We start from the raw sequence: 17,670 nt of genomic DNA on the forward strand, positions 1-17,670 counted from the left end.
ATGTGTCCTGTATTCTCAAGTGCCATGTCGCCTATGAATTTGTGCCATTTGATGAATTCTTAGTGGGGTTGATTAAATTCGTCATTGCCAGACATATTTTTCGGCTTTAGATTCGATTAGTTGGTCTCTGAATTCATCAGCGTCAGTTCAAAAATTCTACATTCCGTTCAATCAAGTAACTTAATCATCTTGGTTTAATCTCTTAAATGGTTTTCTGCTTTGCCTCGAACGACTTCCACGAAAAAAGGTTGAATTAACTTTGAAAATACGCAAACATTTTAACAGAGTTTAGTACATCGTACATATAGCTAAAATGACTACAAATTCAAACATTACGAAATTTAAAATGATTTAAAATATGCTTCTTTCGCAGGGAAAATGAAAAATAATAACAGCGAGAGCTCATCTTTGTTTGATTCTACATATGAATTTCTGTAACGTAAGTTAAATGGTCATGTTTGAAGTTACGGCTTATGGTAATGAGTCACGTAGCATCGTTAAAATACCTCAGTTAAAACTTGCCAAACTGTAAATCGGCTCTTGTTTTCATTCAATCAGTAATCGTCTAATTATTAAGGGTAGCATTTTTATCCAGAATATTAAATACCGACTAGAAAAATAAAGATAAATAAAAAGGATTTAACGTTGCTTATTTCAGTGGGATTCTTATTCACCTACCTCTCCATGTAGGCAGACTTAGACAGAAATCGATGTTTTACTGTACTGAACATCTATAGCCATCAAAAGTTTTTTTTTACATGGGAGTCACCACTTATCAAGGCCCGAAGGCCACTCAGGGATGAGGGTTATTGCGTGTACAGTAATCAATGAGATAGTAGTGTAGCAATCATTAGTATTGGGGGTTTTGATAGCGTGTCTTACTTAAGGAGCAGTTTGTCAGGAGTTTGTTTATGTTGGACTTAAAGACGTTCAAGTTGTAGTCAGGTAGGAAACAGGACTGGCGGCAGAGAGTTCCACTGGCGTGCAGTTCTAAGAAAGAAGCTTTGCTCATGGAATCTTCGTTTGGATTTAGGCACAGATAAAGAGTGGGGAAAATTATTGACAGTAGTTTGATCCAGACGGGTGTTTCTCGTGAAAGATTGGCGAGGGGGGACGAGGGATTGGAGCTCAGACGAGCACCTGTCATGAAAATAACGATAAAACAAAGACAGGCTCGCAATGTCTCTTCTGTGGGAGAGAGGTTTCAGGGAAGAGAAAAGGGTATCCCCCACTAAACCACGAAGTCTATTTTGTACTCTGCCAAGGCAAGATAGGCTGTTTTTAACAGGTCCTGCCAAGATGTGGCAGCAGTACTCCATCCTTGGACGTGCTTGGCTTTTATACAGATAGAGAATTACTCCTGAAGACAAAAATAAAAAAACACAATGTCATAATCTAGAATGATTTCTCTTAACGATGACAGAAAATTTTAAAGGTAGTATCAGAACAGATATTCATCTGGTGCGTAGTCAAAAGGCAAATGTGTTTCATACGTTTCTGTATGCATTGCGAACATGTATCACTCGTGGAACAAAGCATTTAACATCCTCACTTATCGGATTAAAGTTTATTCGTTTTCGTTTCTTCATCATTTTTTTTTCTTTAAAAAATGTGTTTATATCATTGTGCATCAATTTCTTTTTTTACAAATAAGTTTATCTTATTAATTACATCGCAATTTTTTAAAATAACAATTTAAACAATATTTTAATAGTAAATGCGTCCTATATATGCATTCCACTTGCATTTGGAGAACCAATTTTTGCATCAAAGACAGTTATCGTTATCTTCGTCATGAAAAAAAAGCATGACAGATTTTTTTTTTACGACTAATCGAAGCGGACTAGTTTTATACTAATTGTTTTATCCACACGCAGATTTTATTCTCACTTACGAGAAGAAAATGTCTGTTTTTCTATACTTTTTTTTTTTTTTACTTATAATCACTTTAAACAAGTAAATTGCCATGTAGACTTAAATATTAATTACAAACCAGATTAATATTGGCACTCCAAGTAGAGATTACTACAGCGATTCGTTCATATATGATCTTTTTTCGTACAGCATAGAAAACAAGGAGCAGGGCAGTAATTATATACGCAGGAAATGGCGCTATTAAAATTAGAAATGTTTCAAGCATCTGGGACTATCAGCATTGCTTTATTTCGCTTACCGACGGGTTAGCTGAGGGTATTTACGTTAAAGTGGCACAAATGAAGCGATTTTGTAAGAACACATATAATTTGTATTTATAAAATAAAAAAAAAACTAGAGGGACGCAATATTGTGGGGATGGGGCTTGAGCTTGGTAGTCAGATAAACGGCTATTTCTTGGACCCTGTCTAAGAAAAGGAAAGACTGGAGGTCTGTACATCAGCCTAGCTGTTGCAACCATGCTACAGTCGTGGTAAAATCGTGGCTTCTAACAGCTGTGATTATTCGGATGTTTGCAGCAGAGGTGGCAATATATTATGTACGTAAATCCGATTCCGAATAAATAGCTCACACAATTGTATGATAGTTGTTTACAACTGTTTCTAGACGGTGTTTATTTTTTGTTATACAAATATATGACAACCCCAATTAAAACTGGGTAGAAATTGAGTGCCGGCTTTTGTACCTAGGTAAAACAATAGGAATATTCAAGCGGTAAGGCGTATTACAACCAAATGAAAAGTGTAAATCCAACGTTTAATACGTCAGCAAGATATGAAATAATCCCAATAAAATGAGTTCATATTATTTGTAACAGATTTGACAGGGCCGTCTATTGACTTACATTTGTTCCGTATGACACTTGTTTAATAAAAATTCATTTAAGTCGTTCTTGCGGAACACTGAGATACCTTTTCCGGGACCTCGGTTGGGAAACATTGGTCTAAATAAAAACCACTGCAATTCGATGAAAACATTGAAGCAGACATTTAAAGACGTTTACAATTTCTCCTTTGCTATTGGTTTTGCACTTATCAAGACCGAGAGCCACAAGAGGTGTTAAGATGTACTGATGTTCAGTCGAGAGATAACGATCAATCAGCGTTAGAAAATAAGTTTGGTTCCTTTAACATAGTTTACCGTCGCGAGTGTATAACATCATACATCCGTGGTACCCCAGACTTTCGTCCTTTACTCGAGAATTTAAAGTCGGCTGTTTATAGACCACCTCATGAATATTGGAATGTTTAAAAGATTTATTTCAATAGAACAACGATAAAAAAAATGAAATGCTTGTGTACAAGAGAAAAAGGGAGAGAGAGAAAGAGATAAAGAAATGAAGGGACACCGATAATATATTACAGATAGGCCGACTATCAGCTACCTGCACGCCACTGCCTAATCCGCACGCCAGCTCTGATCGAAGCAACAACATTTTGCGTCTGTTGACGTTGGTTGTCCACAGGCCAAGTAAAAGAACCGTTCTCCTTAGAGGAAGTTACGTAATTTGAAACTTCCGCTTTCAAGTTCTTTCATCTTTTTTAGTACGACATCCTTCCTGGACCACTTTTTTATCCAACCAAAGTGTTTGTTGGTATTGAGTTTGGAGATGACCATGTTTTAATGAAACCCTTACAGAGAAGCTCTGACCATGGGAAATCACTTCGACACTTAAAACGCTCGACATTCAATATAAAAAAGTAGACACTTTAAAAGCGATTCATTTATTGATCATGATGGTTCTATGTAGCGCAGTATTTATTGAACAAATCGAAGGTATAATCTATTCAAATTTAGTAATGCTGTTATTTTGTTAAATATTCGAAATAACATTTCACTCTTACTTTTTTATTTCTTAATATTGACTTTTACAAATGTGAATATGTATTATTAAGAAAATTCAGACACATGCAAGCAGTCGTAATCAGGGGCGTTTCAATGCTTTCTATTTTTAACTCTAAAAAAGATGAAGAACTACGAAAACGTGAGTGGCACCATTAAAACGAGCGACCTTTTGTCCTCAAGAATTTATTTTTATGCATAAACAACATTATTGTCAATGTACGTTTATCATATTATATTGGCTGTGCATGGGCGTCCGGAGCGCGCATTTTCACTTTCATATCTATAGTTGCTCAACGAATAGAAATCAACGAACCTAACTGTGCTTTCATCAATAGCACCGGTTTGGTAAACGTTTAACAGGCGCCTGTGGACATTTATCGGTTCAATATCTTCTGCTTGGAGGAATTAAATGATACATTTCTGCTTCTGACGCACATTGATGATAAAGGTTGCATTTCTTAGATTCTCACACTGAAAATATATCTACAACAGAGACATGAAACTTTCAGATGAATGAATGCTTTAGTTCACCTATTATAACAACAAGATTTGCAATCGTCTCTGATCCATTCTTGCAGGATAAAAGATTAGGAAACATTTTTTGGAACGCCGTTCGTAGTTATAATCATAGTTAGTCGTAGTCTCGACCATATAGCACACGTAAAATCCTATCATACTAACAACACTTAACATATTTGTTCAGAATTGTTTGTCAACACATGAACACATGAACACGCATTTTTATGTTACTTCAAAGTATCGTTTTATTTGTGCACCTTGCAATTTCTCATAGAAGATATCAAGCTAGCCTCTCACTACTTTGTTAATATAATAATCAAAGGCCTTTGAGTATGCTGATATTTTTTAAATGTCCTTATAATACATTCACAGCAGTACTCGCCTTATTACGATAGTAAAAAAAAATGCTTTCCTTTCTCTTTCCAAATAACTTACATCTAGAGGAATTAAAAAAAAACATTTCTGCGTCCCGCTTGTAATACGCATAAGCGAGTGTTTGTTTCCAAATTAATCTTTTTCATATTTATAGTCGAAAAATTATCCTCATAAGCCGCCCATGTGTTATTAAAGGCATGAGACATGTCCGGTAAAAAAATTCCGAGTAATGTTGGGACATTTTCCATGAAAATAAATTTTCCATAAAAAAAACGGTATCAGAATGAAAACAAATACATGGTCTAGAAATTGAGTCGTATAAAAAAAAATGAAAAAGTAATCGAAAGTAACAAGGAACCCTCATACGGTATCACACACAATAAAAACACTTATTATAGCAGAATTTGTGTTTATTTTCGTGAGATTATGTTGTTTTTACTTTTGTATATTTGTAAACCAGTGTTTGCGCTCTCGGCGATTGTCAAGACGATACGGACGATTAGAACAGAAAAATGATTAAGGAGAAGAAAACTACGACCCACAGGCGTTCTCGTCGGCGGCATATTCATATATCTTATTAATGTTAGCATTCCCGAAGTAATCACAATCTCTCGGTTGAGAATCATGGTAGCATATTAATCATTATACTCTGTTGTTCTTGCTGATCAAATAACAGATATACAAAAAAAAATCTAAGGAAAAACCTTCAAGATATGGCCGTTATAATGTCTTAAGTGATGTATTAAATTATAAACTCCACGAATTCTTAGGAATTCATTCACGGAAGGCAATCTCTTAGTAGATGTCGGGCTCTGATTAAATAGATTTCTCCTTGCGTTATTGCTGTAAAGATTGCTTGATTCTTTGATTTTCTGGTTGCTCTTTACATCCAGTGGTTTCATGATTTATCTGAGGCGATTTCCATATAAGACAAAACAGCAAATGTAAAATCTGAAGATAAGATAAACCTCATCTTGGTTTCACGTGAAAAAATGCAATCCATGACATGCATTTGCGTCGAAAGACGTTTAAAATACACTACTTTTTAAATAAATAGTATTGTACCACTTGCTAAAGAGGAGCGGCCTTAATATTATTGTGAAGGCTTTTGTTGATGTAAGTTTTGTAACCTGAGGAAAAAGTATGTATTTATATATTTTCTAAAAGACAACGAGGACATGGTACTATTAATAACTATGTTAAATATATGTCTACGAATATTTTCCCATTCATTTTTAACTCTTTGTCAATGTTTTACTCTCTCTCTCTCTCTATCTCTCTCTCTAATATATATATATATATATATGCACATATATATATATATTACTACTACATACAATTAATATACAAAAGTATAAATTTATGCGTAAACTTTTAGTATTTACTTCAAAAGTGCTCAATGCGTAGGTAGAGCTAGTTAGTAATTTATAAAATATATATGGCGATTAAGCTGCACTGAATATTCCGCGTTTCATCCACTCTAGGATTCTTAATCCTAGAGTGGATGAAACGCGGAATATTCAGTGTAGCTTAATCGCCACATATATTTTATAAATTACTAATTACTATATATATATATATATATATATATATATATATATATATATATATATGTATATATATATATATGGTAAGTTATGAAAATATATATGACAATTAAACTACACAGAATATTCCGCATTTCATCCTGACGAATGATAAGCCTGACGAATTCTCATGAGGATGAAAAACGGAATATTCTGTGTAGCTTAATTTCCATATATATTTTCATAACTTACTACCTTGCTCTACTTATATATTTAGCACGGTTTGAATCCAATACTAAAAAATTAAGCATAATATATAATTACTAAAAGTCGCAGAGCGGCGCTAGGGGCCTGCAATTAAGTTACGTTTTGCGGGCGAGTTCTCTTTTGTGTCTTAAGCGGATTAAAATTATGTTGAAGGCGTCAAATAAGGGCCAAAATTGAAAAAAAAAGCATCGTTGTATATCTTCTACATTGATTTTAGTTTATTTTTAATTTTAAATCACTTTCATGAGCGTGTTACGTTGGTACAGCGCCAACGCCTCCAACTTTGTATGCCTCGGTTTCGATTCCAGCTGATGCCACGAAAATATATTGTTTTTACTTTTTAAATCACAGCTCGGTTATACGAAATCTGGACAAATTAAAATATCATATTTAAGCGTATTTTACGCCCGGGCAAAGCCGACCCCCCCTGCTAATATATACAAATATATGTATAATTGGGTGAAGTTCGAACTGAACTCAATATCTGTCTAAACTCCTATGAATTTTTTTTTCTGCATTGATATTCATATTAAAAACTCCTTTTTCTATTTATTTAAAAAGAAAACCTAACATTGTTATATATAGGTCGTACAATTCCATTCATCTGCAAAAAATCTAGGTAATTTGCATATTGTTTTAAGTATATAATTTTGTTAATTCTCTATTAGCTTTTTTCGGTCTTGTTATGAGGTGATCTTCTTAAGTTAACTATTAACTGTAATTATATTCATGCAGATATTGTACATGATTTATACTTGCGTAATATTTGCGTAAAAACGTTATAGTAAATGCACACCTATTTCTTTTTTTTTTACACTGTGGTCACCACTTATCAATACCCGGAAGCCACTCAGGGATAAGAATTATTGCAAGTACAGTATTTCTTCATATATATATATATATATATATATATATATATATATATATATATATATATATATATAACTACTTCATTTACTCACATAAATTATTATACGAAAGTATCATTTATGCGTAAACTTTAAGTAATTACTTCAACAGTGCTTAATACGTAGGTGGAGCTAGTTAGTAAGTTATAAGCCTGAAGAATCCTAGATCAAACGCGGAATATTCAGTGTAGCTTAATCGCCATATATATATGGCACTCCTCCCCTGAAATCATTCACTCTTTCATTCCACAATAAGCGAACATTTCTGTAAACGTCTGAGGAAGCTACATGACGGCAAAAACAACACTGATGTAACTTAACAGAAAAAACAGCAATAGTGTAACTCAACAGAAAAATACGGTAATAAAAAATTAAACGTATATATATATATATATATATATATATATATATATATATACACTATCCACTTATTTAGTGTTTCCTTTTCAAATTAAATATGTTTTTTACTCTTTTCAAAGTGTTTTTCAACATGTTTTTTAACTACTTGCTCTTATATATATATATATATATATATATATATATATATATATATATATATATATATATATATATATATATATATTTGTTTTTGAAAATGTTGCATACCAAACTTCTCTGTCAGTTTTTGGTCCACAGACATGAATCATAATATATAGGATTTTCGACCCCATGCGGGACCTCATATTTGGGTTCTAACCGGGGAAAATCGGTGCAAACATGTGAAAATTAAGAAAGTAGAATTTACCAGGTGAAGGTCGAACGCCGGCATTACGAGTAAGCATGTGTAATGTAATTGCTATTGGTTTATGTTTTAATTAATTAGCCTTGCATTCATATCTTCATAGCTCATGCATTAACGTGAAAGAAAAAAGTAAATCGTAGTCCAAACACCGTGGTTTTGATTCTTGAGTCATTTTTTAAAAACCTTTTTCAACCATTATTATATATTATGTCCAATATAATATAAATACGAAATATGCATTAATCATATATATATATATATATATATATATATATATATATATATATATATATATATATATATATATATATATGATTAATGCATATTTCATATATATATATATATATATATATATATATATATATATATATATATATATATATATATATATATATATATATATATATAAAAATCTATTTTACGAGCAGGTAATGCCGGGCGACCTGCTAGTATGTATGTATATATATATATATATATATATATATACATATATATATATATATATATATATATATATATATTAGCAGGGAAACCCGACGTTGCCCGGGATTGAATGATGATATACGAATATTTCACACTCTTATATTTTTATTTTCGTCGGAATCCGGGAAATCGCCCGAGAGGCAGCTTCACATGCCTCCCTGCAGTAACTTAGTCCAAAATATATGTGATCCTACATTGCAATCTAGAGAACCCACTGTTTCTCTTATAAAATTATTTTAGTTAAAGTTTTATCCAGTTAACGAAAATTAAAAAAAAACAAAAACATTAAGAATGTTACGTGCGGGGCTTGAACTTAATGATCACGCCAGGCAAAAGAAAAGAAAAAAAAAAACACACACACACGTAAATTTTCAAGTCTTATAAATTTCTTTGCAGTTAATGAAAATATAAATACATTTATGTGCGTAGTTTTAATCTACAAACCACGTCATGCAAAAATAAATAACTAAATAAAATGAAAAAATAATAAAACACGCTATACACTTATCCACAGTAGAATTTTCATGGCACGTTGTTCTAATATTGCTGCAAAGCGACGACATGGAAAATGACTTTACCGATGATAGATAAATTAAAATAAGTTTCGATTATCGATTATCGGTAATTATCGGGGGTATTATGAGACAAAACTAAGATCACTCCGAGACTTATACACTAAGTTCTTTAAATTTTAAAGAAGATCTGTTCAGCCGTCTCGGAGTCTATAAGGAGCGAACTCACATTTGCATTTATATAATTGTAGATAGATAGATAGATAGATAGATATCTACTTATGCATAAAAGGCACCTTGTGTATGTCTGTGTGATAGAGTTTCTTCCCTATAGATAAAGAAACAGCTGGCCGAGTTTTCTGAAATTTCTTACAAATGCACTTCATGTATCTCGGAGTTATCTTAGATTACTTTCATATCGGAATGCTTCTGATAATTACCGAAACTGATAATTGAGAAAAAAACGATTTAAGAAGAAGCAGCCCGATTTTACCAAAATATCTTAAGTGAATTTTAGAAGTATTATAACCGCACAAGCAGGATGGTGTAACATATAAAACCAGCAGTAGCTTCTTTGTAATGTATGCTTCTGTTTAGGGCACAATGAAACTCTGAATCTGGACCTTTAGCTTTTAACGTTAAGTCACATTATTATATAAAAAGACTTTGTATAACCAACAGTAAAACCTTTGCAGTGCATTATAGACGATAATGTATTGTGGACTAAATAACTGTAGAGAAGCACGTGGGAGCTTCTTCGCGATGTACTGCTGTGGGTTCCCGACTAGAGAAGGCAAGCAATCAATTTGATTGCAAAATTGGCGATTAGATTATTAGAATTGTGGGATATCCGTTTGAATATATAAGAGATATAAGAGAGAGAGAGAAGGAAAGAGAGAGGGAGAGAGAAGGAGAGAGAGAAGGAAAGAGAGAGAAAAGGAGAGAGGGAAGGAGAGAGAGAAGCAAAGAGAAAGAGGAGAAAAAGACATGAGACAGAAGGAGGTTGACTCGGATTGAATGTTAAAATTTAAACTTTGGAAAAGTCGAAATGTTTCAGACAACGTGTTAAAGACTGCCGCTGAATCCGAGATAGTTTTTACATCTAAAAAAAAAAAATATGTAACAATATAGTTATCTATATCCCATAAGAAACTTAGATTGTACTTTCAATCTCGTATATTGACTAAAGTTACTTTTAATATTTATTATAATCTAACTCCTTATACAAAAAATTCTACATGCGACGAACAAACCAATGAATTTCCGCTTTTAGATTACAACTGCCCCAACTCATCGAAAAATAAACAAACCACCTTCGGAATTATCCACGATAAAAAAGTATGGTAGTTTAGTAGACCAACGTGATAGAAAAGAAGCAGTTATCATCGCGCTCATTTATTGGAATGCCCACTCCAACCCCAAGCTATTTTATATCCGCTTCCCTCTGACTATTGGCGCTGCTTGGGCTACTACAACAGCAATCACCACTGAAGGGATAGTGGCAGCGGCGGAGTCAAAGAGTAACAGGCAGCCATGAGTCTGCGACATGCAGATGTTGTCGCTACGTTGAAGAGACTGTAAAGAAAGCTGTTCGTTTCGTTTATAATTATATATAAAAACAAAAAACAAAAGCGCTTTCAGTTGATCAACTTTATACTTGTTGGAAACGGTCGTTGTGTATTGCAGCGCTGGCAGTAAAAGTCTGATGTCATTCATCTCAATTGTATCACATCACGCTCGATAACGGGATTATATATTTCTACTATGATATAAAACGAACTTTGTTTTTGTGTGCGCGTGAGTTTGTTCCATATGTACTCCTAAACGACTGAGCCAATTGTTTCATGAGATTTCACAAAAATGTAATTTATGCGCCATGACAGTGTTTTTAGATAGGTCTTGTATCGATATGTCTTCAATGAATATCGGTAACCGATAATCGAAGACTCCGATGAAAGAAGGGACAGGCGATTTTGACTAAGATTAGCGCATTATACAGCCAAACATGGCAAGTTCGTTTGAGAAGTGATTGTCTGTATTTTTGAGAAGTGTTATAATCGCACAGGCAGAAAGGACGATCATATAAAATGAACAGAATGCTCTTTGATATGACAGGGACGCGTTCCAAATGAATGTTTCTGTGTAAAACACAACTGAACGCTGATACTTGATATTTAAACTTTATTTCAAGCTAATATATAACATAATTTTATAAACTCAACAGTAGGTTTCTACAGAGCAATGCAGACTACACTGAATTGTTGACTAAGTAACTGTGAGGAGGATTGAAAATGTGCGATTTTACCGATTTTGATGACAATAATATATGGGAGGGTGAAATATTCGTTAATCCTCATTCATTCCCGGGCAGCGTTGGGTCTCCTTGGTAGTTTTCTTTTTATATATAATAATGAACATTTTAATAATTTTAATATTTACAAATGTCAAAAAATGTCTAGCAATTTTTGACAAATCGAAAAAATAGAAGAGGATTATTTTTTTAAAAGAGAGAAAGTTTATATTACGGAAGTTCTTTTTGGACGAGGATTGATAATTTGAATTATAATATTTGCGTTGTTTGAATTACCGTTCTAATCTTGGATATTATTTTCTATATGAGAATAAAAGCAAACATCACAACAGCTCTCCGAACATTCCAAATAACGCGAGAGAAAGTTTGATAAAAGTTAAGGTTGAACCAGATACTCCTTCACCTAAAATAAGCCTGACTCTATCGACTAGCTGAAAACCCCTCTACTTAACTGTAAAATACCTTATACATCTGATTTTGTAAAAAAAAATAAATAAAATAAAATCTAGTTGGTTCTGTTTTAAGATCGCTTGCCTAGGAATTTTCTCCCTGCTCCCTGTGTCCATGAGTTTAGCAACATGCATAAATCTAAATGTACAGAGATCAATATTGCTGTCAAACTCTTACTTTTCCTATATCAATCAAGCTATGTCACAGCATTTCTTTATGTTTCAGTGGCAATATGTATAGAAAATAAAACCTTAAAAAAAAACATTCGTTTATTATGACTTTAAAATAACACGATTATGTTAAAATTGTAAAGAGTCATATGGGTGTTCATAAACTTAATCCTGACATGCAATATTGGCAAATAAAATGTCTGCCCCACCCCCGAAGCGATATAGCGGGCAGCAAGTCAGACCACAATCTCATAATTACCCCGCTATCAGAAATAAATTCAAAAACTAATCCTCCACTTAATAAAAATAGTACAATAACTATTATCTTTTCAACTTTTTAACTTTTATAATACTTAATATATAGAGAATTAAATTATTCATGTAATTTCATATTTTATATAAATATTTTCGTAATTTATGTAGATAAATAGCGAATGGAAACACAGACAAATAAAAAAGTCATATTTGACGTTAAATTTGAACTATTCTGTATCTATCAATCATCCATCACTCTATCTGTTGCTCACTCTTTCCCTATATGGTGAGTGGGGAGGGCGCCCAGCTTAAGCCGGGTGTAAAATAGGCTTAAATATCATATTTTAATTTGTCCAGATTTAGCATATAGTATTATAGAATCATGGTTTCAAAAGTAAAACACAAGTATTTGAACGCCATCAGCTAGAATCGAAAGTGAAACTATAGCATCCAAAGCTAGTGACGTTCTAACTGTACCAACATGTCATGTATATTAACTGATAAAAAATTTAAAAAAAAAATAACATGAATGTACGGAATGTATAATGATTTAAAAAAAAAATTGACCCTTTTTTACCCCTTAAAACTATTTTAACTCACCAAAGACCCATAAAAGAACGGTCCGTAAAAAACATCCAAGCATTTAAGGCCTCGGGCCCGCTCTGCGAGTTTTCGTTTCAGTGGAGATAGGGTTTGAAAATATGGAGACAGACGGACAAGTATATAGACTTTTATAAATATATAAATATATATATATATATATATATACATATATATATATATATACATATATATATGTATAAGAAATCTGTATATCAAAACAGAAAAAATGCCAACCGCCAACCAAATAAAGGTCGCTATATGTGATAACATGCTAAAATACGTATGGTACTAACAGTCGTAACAGATGCTAGCCATCTCAATGCTCATGACTATCTTCACTGTAGTTTCTTGATGAATCGTCAATGAACCCCAAACTACGCCCATTAGCCTAAAAGTAACTTTTCACGCCATCAGTTTACTTGCACAATGTGTGGCAGAAAAGGTTGAGTATTATAACTTGTTTCACTTCTGCTTCGACGTTTTTTTTTTTTTTTATTAATGTAAGCAACTTTCGAGAGGAGCAGCAGATTACGTGTTTCACATTTCCAACTGCCTACTCAACCCATCAGCTAAAACTCACGCATTGCCTTTCCCCAGATTTCTGTTAAGCTACACATGTTCGATTCATTCCCATTGAAAAACGTAAGATCCACCTCTAACTAGCTTTATCCATTCGGGTCGCATTTTGCTAGAGTTTCATAGTTCTGAAAAGGAATTTTAAAGTCTTTAATATCATATTTTATGCAATCATTTAAGCGTCTCTTTCGACCATGCTGAGGACGTTTCCAAGTCTTTAGCTCTCAGTAAAAAAAATGCTTAGGCAGTAACGTATCCTCCATTCGAAAATGGCCTCCTCGCGCAACAGATTTCTCATAACCATGGCTTCACTGCTGAAACAGTAAGCTTTCTTGAGCTGATATATGTTAAAGAAAGCTGTATGTTTGAGTATTGAAACGAAAAAATCTTATATATATAACAAAATTACGTTAGGTTATATGTATATATATATATATATATATATATATATATATATATATATATATATATATATATTATCACATATATGTGTGTGTGTGTACACACACACATATATATATGATAAAAGTTATAGAAATAACATTTCAATGTGATATAACAATGTAAGAGAAAATATTCATAAAGTTTCATTGTTATTTCAAGAATGCCTAGAGAGCATTTATATGCATACATACATACATACACACAGATACACACACATGTATTTATATATATATATATATGTGTGTGTGTATATATATATATAGGGAATCCTGAAATAACGACAAAACTTTTATGAATATTTTCTGTTATATTTTTATATCATATTAAATATAATTTCCATAATTTTTATCATATATATATATATATATATATATATATATATATATATATATATATATATATAGTTCTAACGTAATTATATCATACTAAAACTATTCAAGTCTCCAGGGTATTTCCAATACAAGCTCTAAAATTCACTCTTCAGACAGGGCTTTCGGTTATCTGGGACAATGCTTATGCATCTGTCAAACGAGGAACAACACATGGGTATTCGTGCTCAGGCCTGTGCCTATGTATCTCCTGTGTCCCCAAAATAGTCTTGGTATAAAAATAATGAAATACTTTTGAAAAAAATAATTTGCAAAAATAAAATCAGGTCAAACAAAAAAGTAAAATCATTATCTATTAAAGATAAATTATTTGGCAAAAGAACAAACACACACAAATTATCCACGTTTATTTTTGAGATTATTTTCTTGATAATATATATATGTATATACAGTGATGATCATATTTATTGGCACGGTAAAATAAAAGTTAAATTTTGTCTAATAAATTCTAAAAAAGGGATTAAATTAAAGAAAATAACAAAGTATATTATGTATTTTTAACTGGCCTTTCCGATGCAGCAATCGGATTTTAGAAAAAAATAAATAACAAAGGAACAACAAACATAATTGCAAAAAACCCTTGTTCAAAATTATTGGCACGGCTTTGTTTTTCTTTTAGTATCAGTATAATATCAATCAATTTCCGGTTTACGTGCTTTCTGAACTTTTTTATAGCCATATTATGCTTGTTTAACGCTAATTCAGTGAATAATTTTTTCAGATAATTTTTAGATAGCGATTTATTTAAACTATTATAAGTGACTAAATTATAATTTTCAATCGCCATGGTTAAAACTAAGGAACACAGCGAAGACGTCAGGAAGCTTGTTGTAGCATGCCATACCAATGGGGAGGGCTATGATAAGATTTCAAAGAAGCTAAACCTTCCCAAATCCACTGTTAGAGCCATAATAAACAAGTTCAAATCGCAAGGCCACGTTATGAGTTTAGAGGGTAGAGGGAGAAAAAGGATTCTTTCCCCAAGAGATGAACGGAAAATTGTTCGACAAGTAAAACAAAACCCAAGGATCTCTGTTGGGGAGATTGTTGATGAACAGAGCACCTCTGGAGTGAATGTATCTCGACATACAGTTGGTAGAGTTTTGAAGAGAGCTGGTTTAAAAGCATGTCGTCCGAGAAAGACTCCCTTATTGAAGCCTATGCACCTGAAAGCAAGGCTAGCCTTTGCAAAACGTCATATTGATAAAGATGTTGCATTCTGGAAACGTGTTCTATGGACTGACGAAACGAAAATAGAGTTATTTGGCCATAATAAAGTGTCTTATATTTACAGAAAATCTGGCGAAGCTTTCCTGCCTAAGAACACCATACCCACAGTGAAGCACGGTGGAGGCAGTTTGATGTTTTTGGGATCCTTTGCTGCCTCTGGACCAGGGCGACTTGTTAAGGTCACAGGTAGCATAAAAAAGGAAGATTATGTTAAAATATTGGATGAAAACCTGAAAGACTCTGCTAAAGAGCTCTCACTTGGTCGTCGTTGGTGGTTCATGCAAGATAATGACCCAAAGCATTCGGCTAAACTGACTAAGAAATGGCTTGAGGACAATCATATTAATGTTTTGGAGTGGCCATCACAAAGCCCAGACCTTAATCCAATTGAAAATTTATGGAGAACATTAAAATTGAGGGTAATGCAAAGGAAGCCTAAGAATCTTATTCAATTGGAGGATTATTGTCAGGAAGAGTGGGCTAAAATTACTATTGAAGAGTGCAACAACTTGGTTGTAAACTATGAAAAGCGACTGAGGAAGGTAATCAAGGCCAAAGGCTATACAATTGATTATTAAATAAATCGTGCCAATAATTTTGAACAAGGGATTTTTGCAATTATGTTTGTTGTTCCTTTGTTATTTATTTTTTCTAAAATCCGATTGCTGCATCGGAAAGGCCAGTTAAAAATACATAATATACTTTGTTATTTTCTTTAATTTAATCCCTTTTTTAGAATTTATTAGACAAAATTTAACTTTTATTTTACCGTGCCAATAAATATGATCATCACTGTATATATATATATATATATATATATATATATATATATATATATATATATATATATATATATATATGTGTGTGTGTGTAAATATATAGTGTATATATATATGTATATATATAAACCTGTGTGAATATGTATATTTAGATTATATATATTTACACATAAATATGCGTGTGCGTGTGTGTATAACGAGATGACATGTTTGCAAATAAGTCTATATATGTGTATATTTATGTATATATGTCAATATACCAATATATTTATATGCATGTATAAGATCTTTTTACAGACCTTCTTAGCAGTTATATATTTTTTTATAAATTCGTTATTCCTTCTTGTATATATATATATATATATATATATATATATATATGAAAACCTGTATAAATATGTATATTTAGATTATATATATATACATATATATGTATGTGTATGTATGTATAACATGTTTGCAAATAGGTATATATATATATATTTGTATACATATATGTTTGTACGCGTGTATTTATATATATATATATATATATATATATATATAATAGATCTTTTTACGCATTTTATCAGCATTTATAACTCTTTTTTTAATAATATCTTTAGTCCCTCTTACTTGGCCAGCTTAATACCTTCAGACTTCGTCCGAGTATATATGCATGTGCGCATATTTGTGCATGTATACACCTACGCAATTATAGTTTTGTATATGTGTTTGCTTATATGCTGGTATGTACATATGCATGTACATGTACTTATGTATATATATATATATATATATATATATATATATATATATATATATATATGAAATAAAATGGAGGTGGAAGGACCTGGATACTCAACGTTTCGCCCGATTTATGCGGGCTTCTTCAAGAGGGATGGTCATTGAGTCAATGACCATCCCTCTTGAAGAAGCCCGCATAAATCGGGCGAAACGTTGAGTATCCAGGTCCTTCCACCTCCATTTTATTTCATATCGTCGGATTTAATCCAGCTCAACAATCATATATATATATATATATATATATATATATATATATATACAGTAACGTCCAAAAGTTAAGGAACGATCGATCATTTTTTTTAATGACTTCTAACTTTATCTATTAAAAAGAAAAAAAAACATTTTTGGTGAATTTTCCAATGTTTAATAATGGTAGTTAAAGAAAAAGTTTGTTTTTAATTTTTGATTTTAATACATATTATTTTTTTTTTACATATAAATAAATTTAATTAAATTACAGTCGCCCAAAAGTTAAGGAACGGGGGAAAGTCATCTCGTTATACACACACGCACACGCATATATATGTGTAAATATATATAATCTAAATATACATATTCACACAGG

This window comes from Euprymna scolopes, chromosome 5 (genome assembly GCF_053919585.1).
Source record: "Euprymna scolopes isolate OS-2025 chromosome 5, ASM5391958v1, whole genome shotgun sequence".
Classification (NCBI taxonomy): Eukaryota; Metazoa; Mollusca; class Cephalopoda; order Sepiida; family Sepiolidae; genus Euprymna; species Euprymna scolopes.